At 38.8% G+C, this 27,603-nt stretch overlaps 1 long non-coding RNA gene across 3 annotated transcripts; it reads left to right on the forward strand.

The window, feature by feature from the left end:
- The first annotated feature begins 268 nt into the window (after positions 1–268).
- Positions 269–27,603, forward strand: LOC138808657 (uncharacterized). Of its 3 annotated transcripts, none has more exons than XR_011366565.1 (4): positions 269–525; positions 22,460–22,576; positions 24,070–24,120; positions 26,065–26,142. It is a non-coding gene; the product is annotated as an uncharacterized lncRNA (long non-coding RNA). The 3 variants fall into 3 exon arrangements; XR_011366564.1 differs by lacking the exons at positions 269–525; positions 26,065–26,142 and adding exons at positions 10,749–10,883; positions 26,996–27,603; XR_011366563.1 differs by lacking the exon at positions 269–525 and adding an exon at positions 10,749–10,883.

The raw sequence follows: 27,603 nt of genomic DNA on the forward strand, positions 1-27,603 counted from the left end.
CCATACGGTTAAAGCTGGTCACCCTCTTGTCTCCAACTGAACTGACATTCTTCCCTGAAAACGGGCTGGGGAGATGCTAACTTCTTGACTCTGCCAATGCCGCTTGCATCACTGGATTCTGGCCACACCCCCATTCTTTCATGGTTCTTTCTGACCAATGGGATACAAGAATGGTGGCCACGCCCACATTCCATGCTGCCTGGTAGGACCGGGATTCCCAATGTTAGTTTACACCACTACGAGCAGTTGAGGAAGGTGAGGTGTTTGAGTGGTGAGGAAGAGACTCAAGGCGACTTCGGAGTATAGTAGGAAATTGAGAAGCCTGCCCGTGCCCCAGCTGCTTTCCCCCTTTCCCAAGTTTTGAGATTTCAAATATCAGGCAATGTCTCACTGCCAGCCCGATTAAAGCCCCAACCTGATCCCTGGACCTGGTTCTCTACTTTGGGCCCATTTGTCCACAAAAACACTGCCATCACTGCTGGCCCCACCTGGAGCAGCCTCCAGCAGCTTCTCCCAGCAACACAGGTGAGTGGCCGCCCTCAAACCACCCCTGCTGAGGTCAGAACACCCTTGGAGGCACCATGACCCCTGCTTGTTTCCTCTCCCTGGCTCTGAGGAACCAACTTTCTGTCTTGGGCATTTCTAAAACAGAGACTCAATATATGGTCTGGCTGGGCTGGATCGAGGTTCTCCTATCTGTGACAGGTATGCTCTTCCAGGCCTGGTCCTCTGTAGTTGGGTTGGTAGACAGGTCGCAACATGCGCAGTCATCAATTTAGATGGCGCATCCCCAACTTTTAGTCCACAGCAGCCGATTCTTGACCATAGGTAAAGCTCTGGGTAGGGCCGCAACCATCAGACCTCATTTTCCTCACAGGACAGTTGTTAGGAAACAAGGGATTTATAGAGAGGGATCTCTGGAACATGGCTAGGCACAGAGGGAGCAGCCTACCGATAAGGTTCTCTGCAGTTCTGTGAGCAAATGACAAGAAGATACCTGGAAAGGGCTCAGATGAGGTCTTTTATTAATCGTGCAACAGATGTGGGATTATGAAACAAAACATGGCTCTCTTTCATCATTAACCTATCCCCATATGGAAGGGGATCCTTCATTCTGTGGAGTTTTGCAGCTGGGGAAACCGAGGCACACAGAAGCCTGGTGACCTACTTAGGACTTCAACTTCACAGGAAGCTCAGTCCCTAAGACAGTGGTTGTTATTCAGTAGACTTCTGGTGGTAGGAAGTCCACTTCTTGTCAGTCGTGGGGCTTGAACTCTGAGTCTGGGCACTGTTCCCGAGCTCCTCAGCAAAAGGCTAGCACTCTCCCACTTAATCTCACAGCACCATTTCTGGTTTTCTGGTGGTTTTTTGGATATAAGAGTCTCACAGACGTTCCTGCCGGGGCTGGCTATGAACCATGATTCTTGTATCTCAGCCTCCTGTGTAGTTAGGATTAGAGTTCTAAGCCACCAGCAACCTTTTTAATTGTAATTGTGACTTTTTTCTCTCCCTCTTTCACAAGAAATGGTTGAATGGGTGCTGGAGGAGGGGGTTCGGCATCCACATGTGGCTAGAACCCAAGGTTGCCCTCTCATTCTGGAGGTGGGCTGTAGTTCAGGTGCTGTCTTGCTCAGCCTGTTGAAACAGCTCCATGAGATAAGCCCCTCTGTGCCCTGGCTAGACCATGACAGTTCTTCATTATCCATCCAGCCTTACTGGATTTATTGTATTGTGTTGCTTTCCACATCATTTCTAGCACCTGGCCAAAATTATGATACATAGTTACTGAATAAAAATGTAATGCCATCTTAAGAAAGTCATTTAGGGCTCTGGGAATGGGGCTTCATGGTACAGTGATTGCCTATCATGCATGAAACCCTGGGTTCAATTCCTCAGTAACACATAAAAAGAAAAATTCTGGAAGTGGTGCTGTGCCTCAAGTGGTAGAGTGCTAGCTTTGAGCAAAAAAAAAAGAAGAAAAAACCTCAGGAATAATTCCCTATCCCTGAGTTTAAGCCCCTGGACTGGCAAAACAAAAACAAAAACAAAAACAAAAACATTTAGTTAGTAAATGCAAAATAAAGAACCCATACTTGTAATATATAATTGCTCCTTCCATATTGACACTTGACAATAGTCCCTAATTCATGTACTTATATTAGGAAACTGTGTTGAAAAAAAGTTTTGTTCATTAAGTCATAGCTATTAAAGCCAGGAATGTGCTTAGATGTCAGGTGAAGATTAATTCTGGAAATTCAACGATTCCAGCATTTGGTATCGTCACTGCTAATCACAAAGAGAAGGGTAGTCTAAGTGTGATTTTGAAACCTTTTGGTCAGTTATGGCACCAAAAAAGGCAGAGGGTAATTAAGTGTTGTGACAGAAGATAAAGAATAACTGCAGATGTGAGGAATAAATGATAGTAACTAAGGTATACCAGAAACTGTTCTAGAGAACCATTTTTGGTTATTGAAGAACTTGTTGTCAACTAGGCTTTTCGTCATTGTCTATAGCATTCTAAATCTCTTAGGCTAGTTCTTAATCTCTGTGTGATAAAATGTATCTCCTTCTATGCTGTTGTTTCATAGGTGATCTCCTTGGCTTTCTAAAAATCACAGTCTTTCTATATTTCTCTATGAACATTATCTGATACTAAATTGACCTATACAGATGTCAGAGGATGCTAATGTAAGGGTCCCATAGCTCATGAGTCATTAATGTAACAAAATGGAAATAGAGGACATATTTATTGCTATGTCAATTTTTCTGAAAAGCTGCAATGTCATCATTTGGTTAAAATTTCCATTCATTGTCAACATAGTTTTATTCAGTGCACATAAATGCAAATATCTGCCAGGTGCTTCTTGTTTACACCTGTAATCCTAGACACTCAGGACGTTGAAACCAGAGGATTGTGGTTCAAATAAGCCTGATCAGTAAAGTCCATGAGATACTAATCTTCAGTTTACCACCAGAAACCCAGAAGTGGTGCTGTAACTAAAGTGGTAGTGCACTCAAGTTGAAGTAAAGAGCTGAGGGACAGCGCCCAGGATCAGAGTTCAAGCCCCACAACCAATAAAAAAAGGTGAAATATGACTTTTAACTTTCCGCAAAAGGAATGAAAAGATCAATAATCTTCCCAAGCAATACAAATAATTCCAAAATTATTCAGTGCACCTAATTTTGCTGAGTAATGTTATGGATTATTTGCTGGACATATTCTCTAAAAACAAATCGTTTAACTAGGGATACAGGTGGACCCATTGAAACAATGAGACGTACAAGTTCTAACGTCGAAAAAAGAACTTTACAACTTTGGTGGGGGGGAGGGAGGACCAGGAGGGGGGAGAGGTAGTATGGGAAGGGATGGGATGGGGAAAAAAAGAGGAGGAAACAATGCTTGATTAGAGATGTACTTGTTATCTTGCCAATGTAATTGTAACTCCTCTGAACGGTATGCTCACAATAAAAAAAGAAAAAAATTGTCAAATATTAGCTTTAAAATAAACTTCATCTAATATTTCACGTTGGAAAGAGAAGTCTATACAGTTGATGTCACTTGGCTTTCTTATTATCTTATTTCAAAGCCAACCCAGGCAAGAGAGTCTGTCAAACTCTTATCTGTAATTACACAGCAAAAAGCCAGAAGTGGAGTTTTGGTTCAAGCAGTAGAATACTAGATTTGGGGGCTGGTGGGCAGGAAAGAAAACTGTTCAGGGACAGGGTCCAGCCTCTGGGTTCAAGCCAGAGAACCAACACACACTTAGCAAACAAGCAAATAAAAAAAAACCCATATTTCATTGGAACCCTCCTTAAAGAAGTACTGATCTGAGAAGAGGCTCTTTTTCCCGATTATACTCACTGGATGCTTCTTTGAAATCCTTCTTGCTCTGGAGAACTCAGAACTTAATTAAAGGAATTGATAAATGACCCCTGCAAGAAGAGAATCATCTCAGGGGTGAAATATACATCGATAAGACTTTGAAACCTCCATGTCTTTGTTTCTTTGCAGTAGAACATTTTTTGGGGGGGGGGGTTTCAGTCATGGGCCTGAATTCTGGGACTTGGCACTGTCCCTCAGCTCTTCAACTCAAGGCTAGCCCTCTAACAATTGAGCCACAGCACCACTTCTGGCTTATGTTTGCTTACGTGGTGCTGAGGAATCGAACCCGGGCCTCGTGCATGCAAGGCAAGCGCTCGACCACTGAGCCACCTTGCCAGTCCCTGGAGTAGAACATGTTTAAAACAACGTTATTTCCTTTTGTTCTATGCTGGCCTTCAAATGGCACATTATTTCTTTTTTTTAATTTATTTTTTGTGGTGAAAATATTGTACAGAGGGGTTAAAATTACTTGGGCAAGATAATGACTACATTTCTTATCAAGCATTGTAGCCTCCTCCTTTGTTCCCCTTCCCATCACTTCCCAGTCTCCCCCCAACCCCCATCTAATCCTCCCCGCTCCCGAATCAAAGTTGTAAAGTTCGTTTTCGACATGACAAATTGTATTTCTCATTCTTGAAATGGGTCCACCTGTATCCTTATTTAAACGACTTTTTTCCCTTTCACCTCCACAAATTATACCGACATCAAATACAGTGAAAGCAGGATTTATACTGTGGGGGAGGGACATACAAAGCAACAAAGAAATAATCTTATAAATGCGTTAGAAACAAATGCATGAAAGAAAAAAAAACATTTAAATACATATCTGATGTTTCATTTTCCTAACTTCACATTATCTGACCTTTTCTGCTTGACTCATACATATACTAGATATTGCAAATAAGGGAATCCATGGGACTTATGTTTCTTTGGGGTTGGCTTACTTCACTTAACATAATTGTTTTCAAGACTTTCCATTTCCTACCAAATGGGGCAATGTCATTCTTTCTGATAGAGGCATAGAATTCCATTTTGTATATATTCAACATGTTCTTGATCCTTTCATCTACTTAAGGGCAACTGGGTTGGTTCCATATCTTAGCTATAGTAAATAAAGCTGCAATAAACAAAGTTGTGCTGGTAGCTTTAGTGTGGTCTTGTTTGTAAATATTTGGGTAAATGCCCAAAAGTGGGATTGCTGGGTCATAGGGGAGCTTTATGTGGAGTTTATTAAGGAACCTCCATACTGCTTTCCAAAGTGGTTGAACAAGTTTTCACTCCCAGCAAAAATAAAGTAAGGTTCCCATCTGTCCACATCCCCTCCAGCATCTCTTGTTATTAGAGTTCTTGATTATAGCCATTCTAACAGGGGTGAGGTGGTATCTCAATGTTGTTTTGATTTGCATTTCTTTTATGGCTAGGGAGGTTGAGCATTTCTTCATGAGGTTACTGGTCATCTTTTTTCTTCTTCAGAAAAGTTTCTCTTTAAGACTTTCGCCTACTTATTCATATGGCAGATGTTTCTTTGAGGATTGGTTGTTGGCAGATTTAATTTTTTGAGTTGCAAGTATATTTTAGATATGAGATCCTTGGCCGTTTTATGGCTAGTGAAGATCTTCTCCCAATACGTGGGCTTTCTATTGATATTGCTAGCTATGTCCTTTGCCATGCAGAAGCTCTGAAACTTCATGCAATCCCACTTGTCCAACCTTTCTCTGGTTTCTTGTGATTCTTAGTCTCTATTAAGAAAATTTCTGCCTGGACCAAGGAGACCTAGGTTTTCTCCTATTCAATCATGTAATATTTTCAGCGTGTCTGCTTTGACTCCGAGGTCTTTAATCCATTGGAAGTTGATTCTGGTGCAGGGTGATATATAAGGTTCTAGCTTTAGTTTTCTACAAGTAGTTAACCAATATTGCCAGCACCATTTACTGAAGAGGCTGTCTTTCTTCCATTCTATTTTTTTAGCTCCCTTATCAAAGATTAGATGGCTATAAGTCTGTAGGTTCATTTCTGGGTTTTCAGTTCTATTCCATTAGTGCTGAGGTCTGTTCTTATGCCAGTACCAAGCTGTTTTGATTACTATGGCTTTATAGTAGAGTTTGAAATTTGGTATTGATATTCCTCCAGCAGCGTTCTTACCGTTGAGTGGCGTTTTTGCTATTCGGGGTCTTTTATTGTTCCATATGAATTTTTGAATTGCCTCTTCTATTTCCTTGAAGAATGAGGGTGGAATTTTGAGAGGTATCTCATTAAATTTGTAGAGAGCCTTGGGAAGTTTTGCCATTTTCATGATGTTAAGCTTTCCAATACAAGGGCATGAAAGTTTATGCCATTTTCTAGGTTCTGTTTGATTTCCGTTTTCAAGTTTTTAAAGTTTTCATCACAGCGGTCCTTCACTACTTTGGTTATGTTAATTCATAGGTATTTTATTTTTTGTGGAGCTATTACAAATGGAGTTGCTTTCTTAATTTCGGCCACACTTTTCTCATTGTTGGCATACAGGAAAGCCATTGATTTTGGGGGGTTAATTTTTTACCTTGCTACTTTGCCAAAGTTTTGAATCAGCTTGAGTAATTTGGGAGTGGAGTCTATGGGATTCTTTAAATACAAGATCATGCAATCTGCAAAGAGGGAGAGTTTTATTTCTTCTTTCCCTATTTAGATTCCCTTTATGTCTCTATCTTGTCTTATTGCTGTATCTAGGCATTCTAATATACTAGATTGAAGAGAAGTGGAGAGAGTGGACATCCTTGTCTTGTTCCTGAGTTAAGAGGAAATGGCTTCAGTTTTTCACCATGAAGTATAATGCTGGCTGTAGGTTTGTCATATACAGCCTTTATTGTATTGAGGAATGTTCCATGATTCCTAATTTTTCCAAATCTTCATTATAAAGGGGTGTTGGATCTTCTCGAATGCTTTTTCTGCATCTATTGAGATAACCATGTGGTTCTTATCCTTCCTCCTGTTGATGTGATGAATAATATTAATTGATTTGCGTATATTGAACCACTTTTGCATCCCTGAAATAAATCCTGCTTGAAGGAGGTATATAATTTTTTGGATGTATTCTTGAAGTCGATTGACCAAAATTTGTTGAGAAGTTTTGCATCAATGTTCATCAAAGAAATGGGTCTTTAGTACTCTTTCTTTGATGAGTCCCTGCCTGGTTTTGGGATGAGGGTTATGATGGCTTCATAGAATGTGTTTAGTAGTGAACTTTCTCTTTCAATTTCATTGAAGTTTGGAGGAGTATTAGTGTGAGCTCTGCTTTGATGGCCTTGTATAATTCTGCTCTAAAACCCTCTGGTCCTGGACTTTCCTTAGCTTGGAGGTCTCTTATTGCTGTTTCAATTTCAATGCTTGATATGGGCCTGTTAGGATGGTTTGATTCATCTTGATTTAGATTTGGCATGTCAATAATTGCTAGGAAAAGAGCCATTTCTGCCAAGTTCTCAAACTTATTAGCATAAAATTTTGAGAAGTATTCCCTTATAATATTCTAAATCTTGGTGGTTTCTGTGGTGATGTTTCCATTCTAATCTCTGAGTTTATTTATTTGGGTGTGTTCTCTTCTTTTTCTGATAAGATTTGCTAAGGGTCTCTCAATTTTGTTAATTTTTTCTAAGAACCAACTCTTTGTTTTGTTGATTTATTCTATAGTTTTTTTGGATTCTAATGCATTTAATTTTGATTTAATTTTAATTAATTCTTTCTGTCTGTTGGATTGGCATTTATCTGGCTGCTCTTTTTCAAGGACGTACAGATGTCTCATTGAATTGTTAGTTTCAGATCTCTTCAATTTGTTTATGTAGGAACTCAGAGCTATAAACTTGCCTCTGAGTTCTGCCTTTGCTCTGTCCTAGAGGAGCTGGTAATTTGTGTGCTCATTTTTTTTGAATAGCATGAACATTTGAATTTCCTTCCTTATCTCTTCTATGACCCACTCGTGATTCAGCAGAGTGTTGTTGAGCAGCCATTTGTTACAGGAATTTCTTTGGTGGCTTTTGGTGTTGAGTTCTAATTTTATTCCCTTGTGGTCAGAGAGAATGCAAGGAATAACTTCAATGTTTCTGAGTTTGGACCAGTTTTCTTTGTGGCCTAAAATGTGGTCTATTTTAGAAAATGTTCAATGTGTTGCTGAGAAAACCGTGTATTCTGATGCTTCGGTAGATGTCTGTTAAATCTAGTTGATCTATGCAGCTGTTTAGATCTGCGGTTTCTTTGTTGAGTTTTTACCGAGTTGATTCATCTAGTGGGGAATGTGGTGTTTTAAAATCCCCAACAATTAATGTCTTTGGATCTCTGTGGGATTTTAGGGAAAGTAATGTTTCTTTGGATAAATTTGTGTGATGCTTTGTTTGGCGAATAAATATTTAGAATTATAATATCCACCTGAAGGAGAGATCCCTTAATTAGTATGTAGCCACCTTCTTTATCTCTTCTCAGTAATTTTAATTTGAAGTCTATTTTATCTGCTCTAAGGTTTGCAACTCCGCCTGTTTATGGGGTCTGTTTGCTTGGTAGATTTTGTTCCATCCTTTAACATTAAAAATGTGTTTGTTTTTATGGCAAGATATGACTCCTGCAGGCAGCAGATAGAAGGATCTTATTTTTAAATCCAATTTTACAGTCTATATCGCTTAATTGGAGAGTGAAGTCCGTTAATGTTGAGAGATAGGACTGAGAGTTACTTGGAAGTTCCTGCCATGTTATCCACCTTCTTGGGTTCTGCGAAAACTGGGTTCTTTCTATGGTTCTTGGATTCTCATTTTGGGTGCAGTTTCTTGGCCTTAACTGTGGTCTTGTTGGTTTTCTATGTGTAGGACATCTTTAAGAATTTTTTGTAGGGCTGGTTCGGTGGAAAGTTATTCTTTCAATTTTTCTTTGCTATGGAAGGTTTTTATTTGGCCTTCAGTTATGAAAGAGAGTTTAGCTGGGTACAGTATTCTTGGTTGATAGTTGTTTGTTTTTAGGTCTTGGCATATGTCATTCCAGGCTCTTCTTGCTTTGATTGTCTCCGCTGAGAAATCTGAGATGATTCTAATTGCTTTCCCTTTATAGGTGATTAATCATTTCTCCTTGACAGCTTTAAGAATCTTTTCCTTGGTCTGAGTTGATCCTGTGTGGATTATAATGTGACAGTGGGATGTCCTATTCTGGTCTGGTCTATTTGGGGTTCTAAAAGCTTCTTATAACTGAAGAGCCCTATATTTTTCCATGTTTGGGAAGTGCTCTGCTAGGATCCTGTTAAACAAATTTCCTAGACCATTAATTTCTCTTTCTAGGTGCTCCTCTACACCCATTATCCTTAGATTATGCCTTCTGATGGTGTCTTCAAAGTGTTGGATAGATCTACCATATTTCTTGGACGTGTCTTGGATGGTTGTATGCTCTTTCTCTGTAATATCTAGGCTGTCTTCAATCCCGAGATTCGATCTTCTGCATGGTCTAAACTGCTGTAAAGAATTTCTACTTCGTTTTGTATTTCTTTTCCTTCTAATTGGTCAGATTTGATGGCTTCAAATTCTTTGTTGAAACTTTTTTTTAGATCTTGTATGAACTTCTTCCTTAGTTTGGTGTTCTGTGTTTATTTTCAAATCACTTAGTTGACTGATTATTGGTTCCTAGGACTCCCATTCATTCTGTTGGATTCCATTCAGCATTCCCTTTGTGGTCTTCCTGACTTCCTTCAGCTCTTTGTTAATGGATCCCGTGAACGCTTTCAATGATCTTTGTGTATTTTCATCCTGCCCTCTCAATTCCTGTATTACTCTTGGCTTGGTTTCCTCACGTTCTTGCCATTCCTGTAGTTTTCTTTGAGTGTTCTCATCCTGTTCACGCCATTCCTGCCTTTTTCTTCGAGTATGCTCAAGCTGCTCACGCAAATTTTGTATCAGTTTTTGTGTAGCTTCCTCATGCTCATGATTTTCCTGTATAAACCTTTGGATTGCCTCCTCTCTCTCCCTATCACGCTTATACAGAGTCTTTTGTGTGTTTTCAATCTTTTCTTGCATTGACCTTTTGTTTGTCTCCATTTATCTTTTGTTTGCCTCCTGTCTCTCCCTATCACATTCATACAGAGTCCTTTGTAGGTTTTCAATATTTTCATTAATTATGTTTGCCAGCAGTGTTTGTAGAGCTATTTGGTAACTCTCCTCTGGATTATTCATTATCTCTTCTGTCCCTGGTTATCATGAGTGGGAGTGGAGATACCCGGACTTGCCATTTTTCTTGTGGTTTTCTGCCTACTCTGCCCATTTGGGATGAAAATAACACCAGTTTTGTGCTGGAACACTAACTTAAGACAAGCATCACCCGAAGTCTCTATTTGCACAGTCAATAGTCTGCAGATACAATCTAGTTCAACAGATACATCTATTCAACATCAAACAACTATATATTAATGGGCTACAAACCGCAAAAAGAATTTGGTAAGCTAGAAATTATTAGGTTTAGGGAGAGATGTGGGTAAAAAATAGGAATAGAGTGATGTGGGAAGGCACAGGGTGAGTTAACTTAAGTCCTAATCTCAAAGCAGGAAATAGGCTGGATAGGATGAAAGTACAGAGAGAGAAAAAGAAGAAAGAGAAAGGAAAAAAAGAGAACAGAAAAAATAGAACAGTAAAAATTAAATATATTATGCAGAAACAGAAACAATCTATTAAGAGAAAAACATGAATATGAGAGAAGGGGAGGGAAATAAAGGAGATGTGAAAAATTTAAATATAAACTTACTTAAAATATTATATAGTTATAAAGAAGTAGTATTGCTATTAAGGAACTTAAGTCTAAGAGGTTTTGAATTGAGTAATAAATTTGTGGATTAAGTGTGTACACAATGGGTGATAAGGCCTAATAATCGACTACAGGTTTGTCTGAGGATGTGCAGAACAACAATTAAGTAACATAAAGAAGAACCAAAGAGAAGAAAATGTGAAAAGGATAAGAAAGAAAGAAAAAAGATCAGAAGTTCAGTAGAGCTAAACAAAAACAAAAGGTAATTTAAAAAAATAGAAAGAAAGAAAGAAAGAAAAACGTGCGCGCACACATACATACAGCTAAAATAAAAATTATAAGAGAAAAAAATTTATTAGAAAACTTTTTTTTGAAAAAAGGTAAAAATTAAAAATTTAAAAAAGATTTAGAAAAAATTGGGGCCGGGAACATACTGTACAGAGGGGTTACAATTACATGGGCAAGACAATGAGTACATTTCTTATCAACCATTGCACTCTCTTCTTTTCTTTACCCTTCACATCCCTTCCCAGCCTCCCCTCGCCCCCTTCATCCAATCCTCCCCACGCAAACAAAATAGTAAAGTTCGTTTTCGATATGACAGCTTGTACTTCTCATTGTTAAAATGAGACCACCTGTATCCTTAAACAACATGTTTTTCACTTTCTCCTCCACAAACTATACCGACATCAAATATAGTGAAAGTTGGGGTTATACTGAGGGGCAAGGACATACAAATCAACGGTTAATAATCTTATAAATGCCTTAGAAACGAATGCATTAAAGGAAAAAAAACATTTAAATACATATCCAAGGGTTCATTTTCCTAACATCAATTATCTGACCTTTTCTGCTTGACTCATACATATACTTGATATTGCAAATAAGGGAAACCATGAGATCTATGTTAATTTGGGCTTGGCTTACTTCACTTAATATAAATTTTTCCAAGACTTTTCATTTCCTAACAAATGGGGCAATGTCATTCTTTCTGAAGGAGGCATAGAATTCCATTGTGTATATATACCACATTTTCTTGATCCATTCATCTACTGAGCGGCATCTGGGTTGGTTCCATATCTTGGCTATGATAAATAATGCTGCAATAAACAAAGTTGTGTGGTAGCTTTAGTGTGGTCATGTTTGTAAATATTTGGGTAAATGCCCAAAAGTAGGATTGATGGGTCATAGGGGAGCTCTATGTGAATTCTTTTGAGAAACATCCATATTGCTTTCCAAAATGGTTGAGCAAGTTTACACTCCCACCAAAAATGAAGTAAGGTTCCCTTCTGTCCACATCCCCTGAGCATCTGTTGTTTTTACAGTTCTTGATTTTTGCCATTCTAACTGGGTTTAGATGGTATCTCAATGTTGTTTTGATTTGCATTTCTTTTATGGCTAGAGAGGTTGAGCATTTCTTCATGTGTCTATTGGACATCCTTCTTTCTTCTTCAGAGAAGTTTCTCTTTAAACCTTTGGCCCACTTATTTATAGGGCATTTGCCTCTTTGAGGATTTGTTGTTGGGGGATTTAATTTTTTGAGTTCCAAGTATATTTTAGAATAACATCCTTGTCCGTTTTATGGGTAGTGAAGATCTCCGAATACATGGGCTTTCTATTGATATTGCTAGCTATGTCCTTTGTCATGCAGAAGCTGTGCAACTTCATGCAATCCCATTTGTCCAACCTTTCTTTGATTTCTTGTTTTTCCATGTTTTTATTAAGAAAATTTCGGCCTGCGCCAAGGAGACCTAGGGTTTCTCCTATTCCATCCTGTAATATTTTAAGAGAGTCTGCTTTGACTTCGAGGTCTCTGATCCATTTGGACTTGATTCTGGTGCAAGGTGTTTTATAAGGATCTAGGTTTAGTTTTCTACAAGTAGTTAACTAATTTTGCCAGCAACATTTACTGAAGAGGCTGTCTTTGTTCCATTCTATTGTTTTAGCTCCCTTATCAAAGATTAGATGGCTATAGGTCTGTAGGTTCATTTCTGGGTTTTCAGTTCTATTCCATTAGTGCTGAGGTCTGTTCTTGTGCCAGTAGCAAGCTGTTTTGATTACTATGGCTTTATAGTAGAGTTTGAAATTTGGTATTGATATTCCTCCAGCAGCATTCTTACCATTGAGGAGCGTTTTTGCTATTCAGGGACTTTTATTTTTCCATATGAATTTTTCGATTGCCTCTTCTATATCCTTGAAGAATGACGTTGGAATTTTGATAGGTATGGCATTGAATTTGTAAATAGCCTTGGGAAGTATTGCCATTTTCACGATGTTAATCTTTCCATGCAGGAGTATGGGAGGTTTTCCATTTTCTAAGTTCTGTTTTGATTTCCTTTTTCAAGATTTTAAAGTTTTCATCATAGTGGTTCTTCACTTCTTTGGTTATGTTAATTCCTAGGTATTTCATTTTTGGGGGGAGCTGTTACAAATGGAGTTGCTTTCCTAATTTCAGCCACACATTTCTAATTGTTGGCATACAGAAAAGCCATTGATTTTGGGGCATGAATTTTATACCTTGCTACTTTGCCAAAGTTTTGAATCAGCTTGAGTAATTTGGGAGTGGAGTCTATGGGATTCTTTAAATACATGATCATGTCATCTGCAAAGAGGGAGAGTTTTCCTTCTTCTTTCCCCATTTGGATCCCCTTTATGTTTGCATCTTGTCTTATTGCTGTATCTAGGCATTCTAATATACTAGATTGAAGAGAAGTGGAGAGAGTTGACATCCTTGTCTTGTTCCTGAGTTAAGAGGAAATGGCTTCAGTTTTTCACCATGAAGTATAATGCTGGCTCTAGGTTTGTCATATTCAGCCTGTATTGTATTGAGGAATGTTCCATGGATTCCTCATTTTTCCAAAATCTTCAACATAATTGGTGTTGCATCTTCTCGAATGCTTTTTCTGCATCTATTGAGATAACCATGTGGTTCTTATCCTTGCTCCTGTTGTAATGAATAATATTAATTGATTTGCGTGTATTGAACCAGCTTTGAATCCCTGAAATGAATCTTGTTTGATCGTGGTGTATGATTTTTTGGATGAATTGTTGAAATTGATTGGCCAAAATTTTGTTGAGAAGTTTTGCATCAATGTTCATCAAAGAAATGGGTCTTTAGTACTCTTTCTTTGTTGAGTCCCTGTCTGGTTTTGGGATGAATGTTATGATGGCTTCATAAAATGTGTTTGGTGGTGAACTTTCTCTTTCAATTTCATTGAAGAGTTGGAGAAGAATTGGTGTGAGCTCTGCTATGAAGGAGGAAAAAAATTTTTTATAAAAGGTGCAAAAAAATTGAATTTTTTTTATTTTTTTTGGGAGGGGTGGGGAAAATCCTGTATCTCCCTTGTGTCCGTAGCTAACCTCTTTTTGCATTCTTTGGTCTGCTTGTGGTGTTTGAATTTCCTGTGGCTTGGTTGGTTTCTTAAGTCAGTTTTTTTAACAGGCAGAAAAATGCTCTGCTTAACCCAGGATTTTGTGATCTTCTTCCCATTCTTGTTCAATGGGAGGGAGATCTGCTTGAGTGTCACAAAAGAGGGAGATGGCTTTTTCCTCAAGTTTGGAGATGCTGTGATGAGGCTAGGTTCTGGGTAGGGTTGAGGCCTTTCAGCAAACAGTAGCTTTTTCCAGGGGTTAGTTTGTGAGAAACTACCAGCCGGTAGCCACTCTCAGGGTTTATGTTTACTAAATTTCAATTGATTGTCAAGGCTGCTAAAGGGAGGGGCAGCCTCTGGCTCCGATTATCCAGTGAAGAAAGCCATTCCTTGGGCTGGCACCTGCGCTGGGTGACTTTTCTCTGGTTGGAGTTGAGTCTGGCAGGTCACTTTAGGTTCTTGTGACCTGCTAAAAGTCTCTAGTTTTCTTCCAATGCCTGAGTTGAAGCTAGCAGCTCCACCGAGCTTTGTCAGTATCCAAGATGGATATCTCCAGTACTGGGGAGGGTGGCCTTCCCTCCTCTTCTCGCTGAGAAGGAGTGAGGACATTAGGCCTCTACTCATGCAGTGTCTTGGTCCCTGGGTCATCTCTGGTCTGCGAACTACAGGATGACGATGTCTGCTCTTTGTCAGTTCTTGCTGGTGTTGAGTAGAATCTGCTTGCCCACCGCGTCTGGCTCCTTCGTCCCAGCCTCTCTCTGTTTCAGGTATGGTGGGTACGGTTGCCGCTGCCACAGCTTCTGCAGCAGTGGCATCTCCTGGCAAGTGCTCTGATCTGTCTTTTTGCCTGGATTTTCCCTCTCTGGCCTAACTCTTTGTCCTGTGATGGCAAACTTGGTGTGATTCTCTGGCTTAGGACTGTTCACTGGAACTCTAAATCTGCTTTCTATGTGAGAGCTTGTTTAGCCTTCAGCTTCTCCTCCACCATCTTCCAGGAACTTCCCGGTAAATTATTTCTTTCTGTAATACTCTCAACTAGAAGTTTACAGAAAAGTTATTTATGAGTCAAACACACTAGAAAAAGTCAGGGAAAGAGTTTCCTTCAAGCCTTTGGATTCATTTCTTTTTTTATTTTTTATTGTAAAGATACTATACAGAGGTTACAGTTAGATGAGCAAGGTAATGAGTACACTTCATATTGAGTATTGTTACCCTTTACATTGTTTTCCCCCTACCATCCCTTCACTCCCTAGGTTCCCTGAAGTTCTTTTTTTTTAAATTGTGGTTCAGTGATTACATAATTTCACCATATAGTGGACTATTGATGCTCATTTAAAATCACAATTTCATTTTAACTTTCCTGGAGCGAATTGTCTATCACAGTCTATAATATATAACACTGTACACTATACACCATACATATGATCAGCAGCATCGGGACTTTTAGTAGTGGTTCGACCAGATGAGTGGGAGTTCTTTGTTTCTTAAGTCCTGTTAATTTTGTTGTACCAACTAACATTTTGAATTTAGCATCAACTTATCAGGGAGACCATATACCGTTTGTCTCTATGCTCTTGGCTTACCTCGCTCAACATGATTCCTTCTAGCTCCATCCATTTCCCTGCAAATGTCATTATTTTTCATTTTCTAATGGCTGCATAATATTGCTTTGTTTATAGATACCACAATTTTTGGATCCATTCATCTGTGATGGGTCATCTGGGTGGTTTCCATATCCTAGCTATTGAGATCAGTGCTGCAATGAACATGGAGGTGCACGTGTCCTTGTATATTGGTTCCTGTTGTTCAGGGTAGATGCCTAGAAGTGGTATGACTGCGTCGTAAGGGAGGTTCAATTTTAGTTTTCTAATGACCTTCCAGACTGCTTTCCAAAGTGGTTGTCTAAGTGTACATTCCCACCAGCAGTGTATAGGGTTCCTCTTCCTCCACATCCCCTCCAGCATTTGTTGTTGGCTGATTTGTGGATGTGAGACATTCTGACTGGGGTAAGGTGGTATCTCAGCATTGTCTTTATTTGCATTTCCTTCAGCACCAGGGATGATGAACATTTCCTCATGTGCTTCTTTGCCATTTTTATTTCTTCATCTGAGAAGTCTCTCTGTAGTTCCCTTGCCCATTTAGTAATTGGTTTGTTAGGCTTGGGAGGGATTAGTTTCCCTGTATATAATGGATGTTAGCCCCTTGACTGATATATTGCTGGTAAATATTTTTCCCAATTAGTTGGTTGTCTTTCTAGCTTGGTTGCGATAGATTTAGCTGTGCAGAAGCTTTTTATTTTAAGGTAGTCCCATTTGTCGAGTCTCTCTCCAATTTGTTGTGTCCCTGGGACTCTGTTCAGGAAAGTCCTTCCTGTGCCTATTAGTTAAAGTGTCTCTGCAGTGTCCTGCAGTGGTTTTAGAGATTCAGGATTAATGTTAAGGTCTTTAATCTATTTTGAGTTGATGTTGGTGCATGTTGATAGGCTGGGGTCCACTTTTAGTTTTCTGCATGTGGCCACCCAGTTTTCCCAGCTCCAATGGTTCAAAAGGCTGTGTTTCTTCCATTGTATGTCTTTGGTTCCTTTGTCAAATGTCAACTGACTATAGGCATGTGGATTTATTTCTGGATCTTCTTATTCTATTGATCTTCGGGTCTGTTTTTGTGCCAGTACTATGCTGTCTTTGTTATTATGGCTCTATAGTAGAGTTTGAAGTAAAGCATGGACATCCCTCCCTTGTTGTCTTTATTCCCTAGAATTGTTTTGGCTATTCTAGGTATTTTGTGGTTCCATATGAATTTTTGGACTGTTTACTGTATTTCAGAGATGTACATCATTGGGATTTTAATAGGAATTGCATTGAATTTGTATATTAATTTGAGCAGTATTGCCATTTTCACTATATTGTCTGCCTTTCCAAGAGCATGGGAGGTCTTTCTATTTCCTAGTGTCTTCTGCAATTTTGTTCTTTAACTTTTTATAGTTTTCATTAAATAGTTCTTTTACATCTTTGGTTAGATTAATTCCTAAATATTTTATTTTTGGGGCAGTTATTGTGAATGGGATTGCTCCCTTTATTTCCCTCTCTTCTTGTACATTGTCAGTGTACAGGAAGGCAACTGATTTTTGTGGGTTTGATTTTTATCCTGCTACTTTGCAGAAGTAATTTATGTTTTCTAAGATTTTGGGGATGGAGTTTTTGGGATCCTGAAGGTATAGTATCATGTCGTCTGCAAAAAGGGATAGTTTAACTTCTTTCCCTATGCTGAACCCTTTAATGTATTTTTCTTGCCTTATTGCCCTGGCTAAGGGTTCCAGGACTATATTGAATAGGAGTGGAGACAGTGGGCATCCTTGTCTTGTTCCTGATTTTAGGAGAATTGGTTGTAGCTTTTCCACATTAAGTATAATATTGGGTATTGGTCCGTCATAAATGGCTTTTATTGTTTTAAGAAAAGTTTCTCCTATTCCTATTTTCTCCCGAGCTTTTAGCATGAATGAATGTTGAATTTTACGAAAGGCATTTTCTGCATCTGTGGCGATAATCATGTGATTCTTGACCTTGGCTCTGTTGATGTGTTGGATTACATTTATTGACTTACATATGTTAAACCATCCATGCATGTCTGGGATGAAGCCTACCTGGTCATAGTGTATGTTTTTTTTTATGTGTTTCTGGATTCTGTTATCTAGAATCTTAAGGGTCTTTGCATCTGTGTTCATCAAGGAAATTGGCCTGTAGTTCTCCTTTTTGTTTGGGTCTTTGCCTGGTTTGGGGATGAGTTTGGGACAGCTCCCTCCTTCTCTGTTTCTCTGAAGAGCTTGAGGAGTATGGGTATTAGTTCTTCTTTAAAGGTCTTATAGAATTCTGCTGTGAATCCATCTGGCCCTGGGCTTCTTTTGTTGGAAGACTTTTGATAGCTTCCTGTATTTGTTGTAGGATATTGGCTTATTTAACTGGTTTATTTCTTCTTTGCTCAGTTTGGGCAACTTGTATTTCTCTAAAAATGCTTCCGTTTATGCCAGGTTTTCTTCCTTTAGGGATTATAACTTTTGAAAGTAGTCTGTTAGGATTGTTTGGATATCTTGGTTACGTATTGTGATTTTTCCCGTGGAATCCTTAATCCTGTTAATATGGGTTTGCTCTCTTCTTGTTTTAATTAATCTTGCCAACGGTCCATCAATTTTGTTTATTTTTCAAAGAACCAGCTTTTTGTTTGGTTAATTTTGGCTATAATTTTCTGATTTTGTAATTGGTTAACCTCTGCTCTTAATTTGGTTATCTGGCTTCATCTATTAACTTTAGGTTCTATTTTTTCTTGTATTTCTAGCTGTTTTAATTGCAACATGAGATTATTTACTTGGTCTGTGTCCATTCTCTTGATGTGGGCACTGAGGGCAATAAATTTGCCCCTCAGGGCTGCTTTTGCTCTGTCCCACAAGTTTCTTTGTGAAGTGTTTTCATTGAGTTGTAGGAAATGTTTTATTTCTTCTCTGATCTCTTCCATTACCCAGGCATTGCTAAGGAGTGTACTGTTCAATTTCCATGTATTAGAGAAATTTCTGCAGTATGCTTTGTTATTGAGAACTAGCTTGATTTCAATGTGGTCTGATAGGATACAGGGGATTATGTTGATCCCGTTGTATTTGCTTAAGTTCCTTGCATGAACTATGATATGGTCTATTTTGGAGAAAGTTCCATGAGCTGCTGAGAAGAATGTGTACTGTGTTGTTTTAGGGTGAAATACTCGGTAGATGTCAGTTAATTCTGCTTGAAGTACGGCCTCAATTAATTCGGTAGCTTCTTTGCAAATCCTCTGGTTGGTAGACCTGTCCTTTGGTGAGATTGGTGTGTTAAAGTCTCCTAGTATTATCGTATTGGGATCTATTTTATTCTGTAAGTTTGAGAGTATTTGTTTAACATATCTGTGTGCACCAATATTTGGGGCATATAAGTTGATGATGGTAATACCTCCTCTTGGATTGTTCCTGGTATTAATATGGAGTGTCCGTCCTTATCTTTCTGAACTGATTTTAAGGAAAAGTCTATTTTGTCATATATCAGGATAGCTACACCTGCTTTCTTCCTGGGGGCATTTGATAGGTAGATCCTTTTCCAACCATTTACTCTGAATTTGCTTGTATGTTTGGCTGAGAAGTGGGTCTCCTGAAGGCAACAGATCGATGGGTCATGTTTTCTGATCCAGTCTGCAGTTCTTTTTCTTTTGAGTGGTGAATTAAGCCCATTAATATTAAGAGAAAGTATAAAGAGATGCATTGTTGTCCCTGTCATTCCCTGTTTTCCTGAGTTTTTCTTCTTTCCTTTCCTCCTGTGCTTGCTCAGTTAGACTGATTAATGCCTGTCTGGGTGCAGGTCCCAGTTCCTGGTTTCTTTCTTCAGGTTGTGTCTCCACTCTTAGTATTCTTTGTAATCCTGGCTTAATGTTTATGTATTCATTTAGTTTTTCTTTGCTATTAAAAATTTTCAGTTCTCCAGCGAATGTGAATGCTAGCTTTGCCAGGTATATCAGTATGGGTTGGCAGTTATTGGCATTCAGGGCTCGTATGGTACTTTCCCAGGCCTTTCTTGCATTCAGTGTTTGTGTGGAGAGATCTGCAATGATTCTAATTTTTTCCCCATTGTTGTATAGCTCCTTCTTCATTTTTGCTGCATGAAAGATTGTTTCCTTATTATTCAGATCTATCATTTTTACTATAATGTGTCTAGAAATGTTTCTCCTGGGATCTTGCTTGTTGGGTGTTCTATATGCTTCTGTTATGTAGGTAAGATGTTCTTTTTTGAGGGGAGGACATTTTTCACCAATTATCTTGTTGAATAGGTGTTGCATTCCCTTGCTCTGAAATTCCTCACCTTCGTCCACTCCAATTATATGAAGGTTAAATTTCTTGGCATTATTTTCTTTCTCTAGAATTTCCCTTTTGTTTAATTTGAGTGATTTTTCCATATCTGTCACTTTTTGTTCCAGTTGGTGTATTCTGTCTTCTGTATCTGACACTCTACATTCCATTTCATTCACTCTGCTGATCGTGGCTTCTATTGTGGTTTGTATGGAGGAAATGGATTCCTTTATGGATTCGATGTTGGTTCTCAAACTATTGATCTCACCTCTTAATGAGGTATGTACTACCTCTAATTTGGCATTTATCTCACTTCTTACTGAGGTTTGTGCAGCGTCTATTTTTGCATGCAACTCCTGTTTGATATCTTGTATCTCTTTTGATAGCTCATCCTTGTGCTCTTTCAATTACTGGTCTATTTCTCGCTTTATTTCTTGAGTCATAGCCTCCAGCATCCCTTGGATGTAGTTTTTTTCTTACATTCCTGTTTTGCTCCCACTGGGGCTCTCCCCTACGTGGCTGCTGGCTATTGAGGATAGCTTGCTATCCTGGGTAGTGATAAACCTTGTAATTTTTCTCGGTGATTTTCTCATGGGGTTCAAGCATTATTGGAGACTAATCTGCAATTTTGTTTTGGTGTGTCTGTCTTTGCTTGGTTGCTGATTCTGCATTGGTAGATAGAGTCTGTACCTGGTCTGGGTTCTGTTGGGGGCGTACCTTTAGATCGCTGGCAATTCCCACCTTTGGAAGGGATGAGCACCCTAGACTGCTCCTGTTTGTTCCTACGTGTGCTCTTGGCAAGATCGGATGCTCTGGATGCACTCTCCCAGATGCTGGATTCGGCTATGGGCTCCTGATGTTTTTGTTTGTTTGTTTGGTTGGTTTTTTGGGGGGCTGGTTGTGGGCTTGAACTATAGGTTTGGTTGCTGTCCTTCAGCACTTCATCTCAAGGCTGGCACCCTACCATTTGTACCACAGCACCACTTCTGACCTTTTCTGCTCATGTGATGCTGAGGAATCAGATCCAGGGTCTCATGCACCCAAGACTATCACTCTAATGCTGAGCCACCTTACCAGCCTGAGCTCCTGCCTACTATCAGGTGCTGGTGGCCTGTGTTGACCAATCCCAGCCTAGAGTATATGAGTTGGGTTTTGGTGGGGTTTTGGCTTCTCTTGTGCTGAGTCTCCAGGTCTTTTGTTGTCACAGGTGTGCTTCCCAAGGGGTGCAGTTCCCTGTTTTTCATCCCTCTGCTGAGGCATATGCTCAGTTGGGAGGTATTGGTTGTGTTGTTCAGGTACCGGATTGCCAGGCCTGGTTCTGGCCCCCCACCTGGTGCATGCTGGTTAGGCCTGTGCTGCTGTGTATACCACCTAGTTTATGCAGCCTGGGGTACACAGTTTACATTTCTTCTACAGTTGATTGTCTTGACCCAGGGTCGCTGTTCCTGGCTTGGGTGTTTAAGCTCCCTTCCTGGGGTGCTCTTGCTCTAGCCTGGCCAGCAGAATGTGCTCCAAGGGCCAGTGGAGCTCTCGAACAGTTCCCAATTTTATTGGGTCCTGTGGTCAGGGTGTTGGGGTAGGGAGTCTGGGTCAGGGCCTGGGGATTCCCTTCAGCTCTGGTCTCCTTGAGGGATACACTGTCCCCTTTGGGGTATTCACCCTGGAGCTAGTTGTTTCAGTGTGGTGTAGGTTGTCAGTCGTTGTTGCAATCTGAGTTCAGTTGGGGTAGTTGAGGGCTAGGCTGGGCGGTGGTGGCTCTGTGTGATTCTCTTTTGTCTCTGCTTCTTTCGAAGCTGTCGGATCCACAGTGTCCACACTCAGGCGGCTTCTGCTCCAGTTATGTGCATGCAGCTCCCTGTGTCTCTGGGACCCTGGCAGCCCCTGCCAGGTTTTCCCAATCGGCGGGTCTGACATCGGTACCTCAGGCATCTTCTGCATGAGTGATCTGCAGGCAACCCTCTGTGTCTCTGGGACCCCGGTGGCCTCCACTGGGTCATCGCAATCAGCGGGTCTGACACCAGTACCTCAGGTGGCTTATGTGCTATCTGCAGACAGCTCCCTTTGTTGCGCTGCTGGTGCCAGGCAGCTTTGGTGGGATGGAGCTTCTTTGCTTGGATGGAGAGTGAGGGGTGGGGGTGGGATCATCGTGGAGACTCCCAGCTGGTAGGTTTCTCTATTTGTGGTTATCAGAGGGTCTGTGAACTGGTACCTCAGGAAGCTTCTGCACGGGTGATCTGCAGGCAGCCCCCTGTGTCTCTGTGACTCCAGCAGCCCCCTCCGGGCCGGCTGGCCATGGCTTGGCAAGCTGCCTTGTGGCCAGTGAATGTTGGGGGAGGGGTCTTCGCTTTTCTCTGTTCTGAAATTCTTCTTTTCCTCTCTGTCTTTTTATTATTTTCCACCTCCTGTTTTTCTCTGAGTGTTTGTCTTTTTGTTGTTGTCGGTCTCTTAGGGAGATTAAGCATTGGAACTCGAACTTTCTTTTTGGTTGGGGAGAGCTTTGGTATTTCCCTACTGCCTTGTCGCCATCTTTGTGCTTTTCTCATACAGTAAAAAGGAAATCACAAGTTAACTTGAACTTTGTCAATCCTCTGTATTCCATTCTCCTCCTAGGATCAGTTTCCACATCCAGTAACAGTTACTTCCAGGAACAATCGATGGTGATGCTTGAGGTATAATGAATGTTTTCTAGCTTCACCGAAATAACACAAGGACACCTTTGGACCTGAGGTAACACGTGTTTCAGAGACAACTTAGTAAAGAGAAAATAACATTTATATTGCTTATAAATACGTTATCCATGAGTATATTGAGTTCAAACTTTGTAAGTCCTCTGTAAATTAAGGCGAATTTTAAATGGGGAGAAGGTTCTCAGATCATTTTTTTTATGAGTGTATGTGCTGCACATTATTTCCCAAATGTACATGAGTTAACAGTAGGGGAATCAATAGCAATAATAGGAGAAAGAGAAGTTCTGTGTTTAAGTTTAAGGGTTCATTACGCTATAGAAGACTGTACAAATAAGACAATATTGAAACAATAAAGCCAAGTCTAGTATGTAGATTTATGAGAGTGATATAGGGAAATCATTACTCCTACGTGGAACACGAAGTATGAGGCCACTCTCTTTCTAAATCACGCTTGTTAATCACGCAAATTTGTAGAAAGTAGAATGGAAGAATAATTCTGTTTACAATGCAAGTCAGATATAAGAGCATGGACTTAACTGGAAAAAAAGTCCATCTTGAGAGAGCAGGGATTATACGAGCCATGAACTGGTGGATAAGATCACATTTTTTTTCTTTCCTTTACTTATATATTTTTTGTTGGTGGTGGTCTTGGCACTTGAACTCTGGTCCTGGGCTCTGTCCCTCTGCTATTCAGCTCAGGTTAGCATCCAGCCTGGGCAGAACAGTCTTTGAGATACTATTTATAATTAATGAGCCAAAAGCTGTATTAGAAGAATGGCTCAAGTGATGGAATACCAGTCATGAGCAAGATGGCTGAATAAGAGCTTGAGGCTTTTGCATACATACGTACAAACATACACATAAACACAGAGGCACTTATATGTGCACACACAAATATAAAAATGAAGCAATTCTCAGAATATGTAGAAAAGTTAGGAAACAATAGATAATATGTCCTCAGTAAGACTAGAATCAAGTGATAATTTTTAATGTTAGAAAGTCCTCAAGTGAATTTTCTTCAAAAAAGTTTAAGAATATTACATAGATAGGGACCGGAGACAGTAAGAGAGTCGTTTAATCATTATGAAAGGGATCGGATCCATGGAGGAATGAGTCAGAGACCCCACAGGTGTATCTGAAAATGATCATATCCTCTGTGAAATGTTAGAACACCTTTTAAAATAGTACATGAACAGTCTGAGCAGTCTAGTGGATGATATCACTGGAGAAGTTCAGAATTGCTAGTCTGTATCTAGATTAAATAAACCAAGAAACTATGGCGGGTCAATGTGATACAAGCCTAGAATTCTAGCACTCAGACTGACAGGACATTAGAAACTGGAATTACATAGTGATACCTTCCCTGGACCAGGCAGTATAATTTTGTCTCAATAAAAGAAAGGAAACAAGAAAGAAATACGCAATTGGTAGTTTGGGCTAATTTTGTTATTATGTGTTGAGAAGTCGTTTCCTATTGAAATGCAACTCATATATAATCCTCAGTTGTGCTTTTAAATGCTCTCTTCATTACAGAACACTCCTAGATGCAAAATGGCTCATGATTCCCATCCAAAATTTGAAAAAGTAAGTAATCTTCATTCTGTTAGATTCCAAGGAAAGGATGAAGGATTACAAAAGCTTAAGCCTAGCGATAAAGCAAACTTCGTCTAATGTAGGACTTTATAGATCTTGCTAAATTAAAGTTTAGATTTAAAATATATATTTTGGTTTTGTTTGTAATTTCATATTCTATAGGATACTACAAAATTCTTTTTAAGTAGAGGGTTTAATTGACAAATTTACAAATGTTTCCTGCATTCTATTTGCCTAGAATATACTTTCAAGGGAGCTATATTTAGAACTCTGTTAATAGATATTTCAAACATTTTATTTATAAAATGCTGTGAATAATGTAGACAGAGTTGCCAACAATGGATGATATTAATTTATAAATTTAGAAAAAGAGCAATTTTTTGAGGCTTTGGTATAACATTGTATGAAGAGAATAATTATGTGACTTCTTTCTTCTACCTGTATGTAATACAGGAAGCAATTTCCTTAATTACATGTCTCTGTATACAATGAGAAAAAAGCTAGGTTTGGGGTTTGTTTTTGTTTTTGTTTTATTGGTTTGTCCTAGGGGTTGAAATCTGGGCCTGGACACGGTCTCCGAGGCTGTTTATGCTCAAGGCTTGTGCGCTACCACTTCAACATCACTACCACTTGTGTCTGGCTTTTGCTGAGAAGTTTATTGGAGATAAGAATCTAGGGAACCTTCCTGCCTAGGTGGGCTTTGAAATGTAATCTTCTGATATTAGAATCCTGTTTATCTATGATAGTTATAAAAGTATAAATATAAATAATATTTGCAAGAATACCAGTGGAGGAAAAATGATGCAACCCAGTTTTTTGTGGTGCTTTTTCCAGAACACGTAGGGCATCACATTAGCAGAGGTGTAGTATTTTTTCACAATGGAGATAAGCTATTCATGACCTGAATTAAGGGGATTTCGAGGTGCACCCTACAAGTTGGAAACCGTTGGTCTAGGATGACTTTATTGCATAAACCTTGGGATTGATGGTCATAGAAGTAATAGCTTAATTCTTATAAACAATTGCTTACTCTTGAAGAATTAATTATAACTGATGTTTCAAAGTTTTATACTATACCAGAATGTGGCAATTTTTCTGTTGATTTCTCTATCTGTAACACCCCATTGGAAAATGTACCTATAGCAGAATTTCATAACATGCAAAAAAATACTATTTTGAATCTCTCAGGTATGGAATGTTCATTATTTCAAAATGAGTAGTTATTAGTCAGAGGAATGTTGAAGACCACATATATTCTGTCCTCTTAACAACTTATTTACTTTTAAAACTTCTGGGTTTCTGTAAAATTAACGTGTTTTCTGTTTTAGTATGAGAAAGTACTAAATTTATTTTTTTTCAAAATATTGGCAAGTATATTGTGAAAATATTGTCTAGTTGGACAACATTCAAGTGGATGGCCCTGTGATTAAAAATGGGTAATTAATTCAAATTAGATGTCAAATAGTACTGATTTTTAAAAAGTTACTACATAAATAATAATATTTACTATACCAATACAGTGAAATTTTATTTCATGCAGCTTATTTTTTAAATTTAATTTTAATGTCAAAGTGATGTTCAGTGGGGTTACAGCAATTGTGAGCTAGTGAATGCACAACTTTTCAAACTTGTTACCCCCTCTCTCATTTTTCTCTCAGTTTTACTTCACCCCAATACGCCTCACAAGTTGTAATGTACATTTCCAACTTATTGTCTTGTGAGTATTGCTATTGCATTGGTTTGCCCTTTGTCCTCTGTCTCGCCATTTTGTTGTTCCTGTTCCCTTCCCTAATTAAGGTAAATGTATGCACAATTGACAGGGTACCAAAATCAAATACAGCAAGGGATAAACCATAGAGGAAAATCCCAAAGAAAATAGAAATCACATTGTACATTAGAAACAACAACTGCTAATAAATAACTCTGTTTCCATAGCTTGGAGTTCATTTTGCTCAGCATCCGCTCATATGATCATATACATGCATAACAAAGCCACTGGAAAATAATAGATTCATGGACAGCATATCAGGAAAAAACATATTAACTGTTTTTATGGTAAATTTGGAATTAGGATTGGTGAATTCGCGATTCTGATAAAGGAATTTCAAAAAAGTTTAAAAATTTATGACAGGTAAATTTTAATTGTTCAAACTTTTTTCACAACTAAGCCTATTAAGAAAATTTAAAATTACCTGGAAAAATAGTGTTTCATGTAAAGAAATCCATAGAGACTTAGCTGAGAAGGAGCAATGTGAGTGAAGATGGCTCTTCACAAACCTCACAAACCTTGCTGTAAATCATGTAGGTTCCCTTGAGCATTGTCCTTAACCAGGAAAAATACTCTTACTGTGTAAAAACAAGGTTGTAGTGGTATTTAAACTCAAAGTTTTTTAAAAAAATAAGAAATTAAAATTTGTGAATTGACTTCAATTACCAAACAGTAATTTCCCGAAAAAGATAATTTGGTTCAAATTATTTAGGGAGAGAATGTCCTCCACAATGATAGAAGGTATTGGGTTTACACTTTTCTGTTTGTAATACTTTCCACAATGTCTTTCCTCGTGAAGCAGTGGAACACAGAAAAAAATCTGATTGGATACTTCAAACCAATTATTTCTCATTTCTAAGTAGCTCAAAATATAATATCCTTATTAACATGAGATAGTGAAGACTTATCTAATTACATAAGCCAAAAACTTTTGAGATCAGAAAAGAATTGGGAAAATTGAAAAGGTAAGCAAACGCGTTCTTAGAAGCCCTAGCTAAGCATATTGGCTTCTGCAGTGGTGGGAGGCCAAAACTTTTTGATATAGATTGTCTTAATGTTGTTGCTACCTAAAGTGATTTTAGAGTTTATTTGGTTCAGTGTATTGCAGAACAAATTGAAGACATGAAAATAAATTCCACATCCAAATAAAAGAGTTTTGAAAGAGAAACCATGAAGATATAGCAGTGCGGGAGGCCTTATAGTCCTTCAGCTTTACCAGACCTGAAGCCAAGAAGCTATGATTAATTGGAAATCACTCAAGAGCTAAGAGGGGAACTGAAAAGTAGGACATAAAAGTATTGACTTTGTAACAAACACTGTAATCCAAGGAATGTGTGATTTAACTCTATTCTTCTTCATACATCTTGTTGAGCAAATGCAAGACCATGAGAAAAATAATCTATTGAAATAATTCTGCAAAGAATAACTTCACTGTTCTCGATATGGTATCTAAAGAGAGTCTTAAGGGAGAAGATAGAAGTGGAGTATTCTTCAGTTTCTTCTAAGCATCTTGTTAGAAAATATATATATCTTTGAGGTTAGAAGTGATTGAAGCAAAAAGTGGTGGAGTATTTATTTTTGTTTTATTTTTAATATTTAATGCCCTAAACTTATTCTAATCTACTGCCGTGCAAGAACTGGGTTACATTATCAAGTAAAGCTAAACAAACAAATGAAGAGTTCTCTGGTGTTCCTCAACCCCAGAT

Source organism: Dipodomys merriami, unplaced genomic scaffold, assembly GCF_024711535.1.
Source record: "Dipodomys merriami isolate MVZ:Mamm:240054 unplaced genomic scaffold, mDipMer1.0.p SCAF_465, whole genome shotgun sequence".
Classification (NCBI taxonomy): Eukaryota; Metazoa; Chordata; class Mammalia; order Rodentia; family Heteromyidae; genus Dipodomys; species Dipodomys merriami.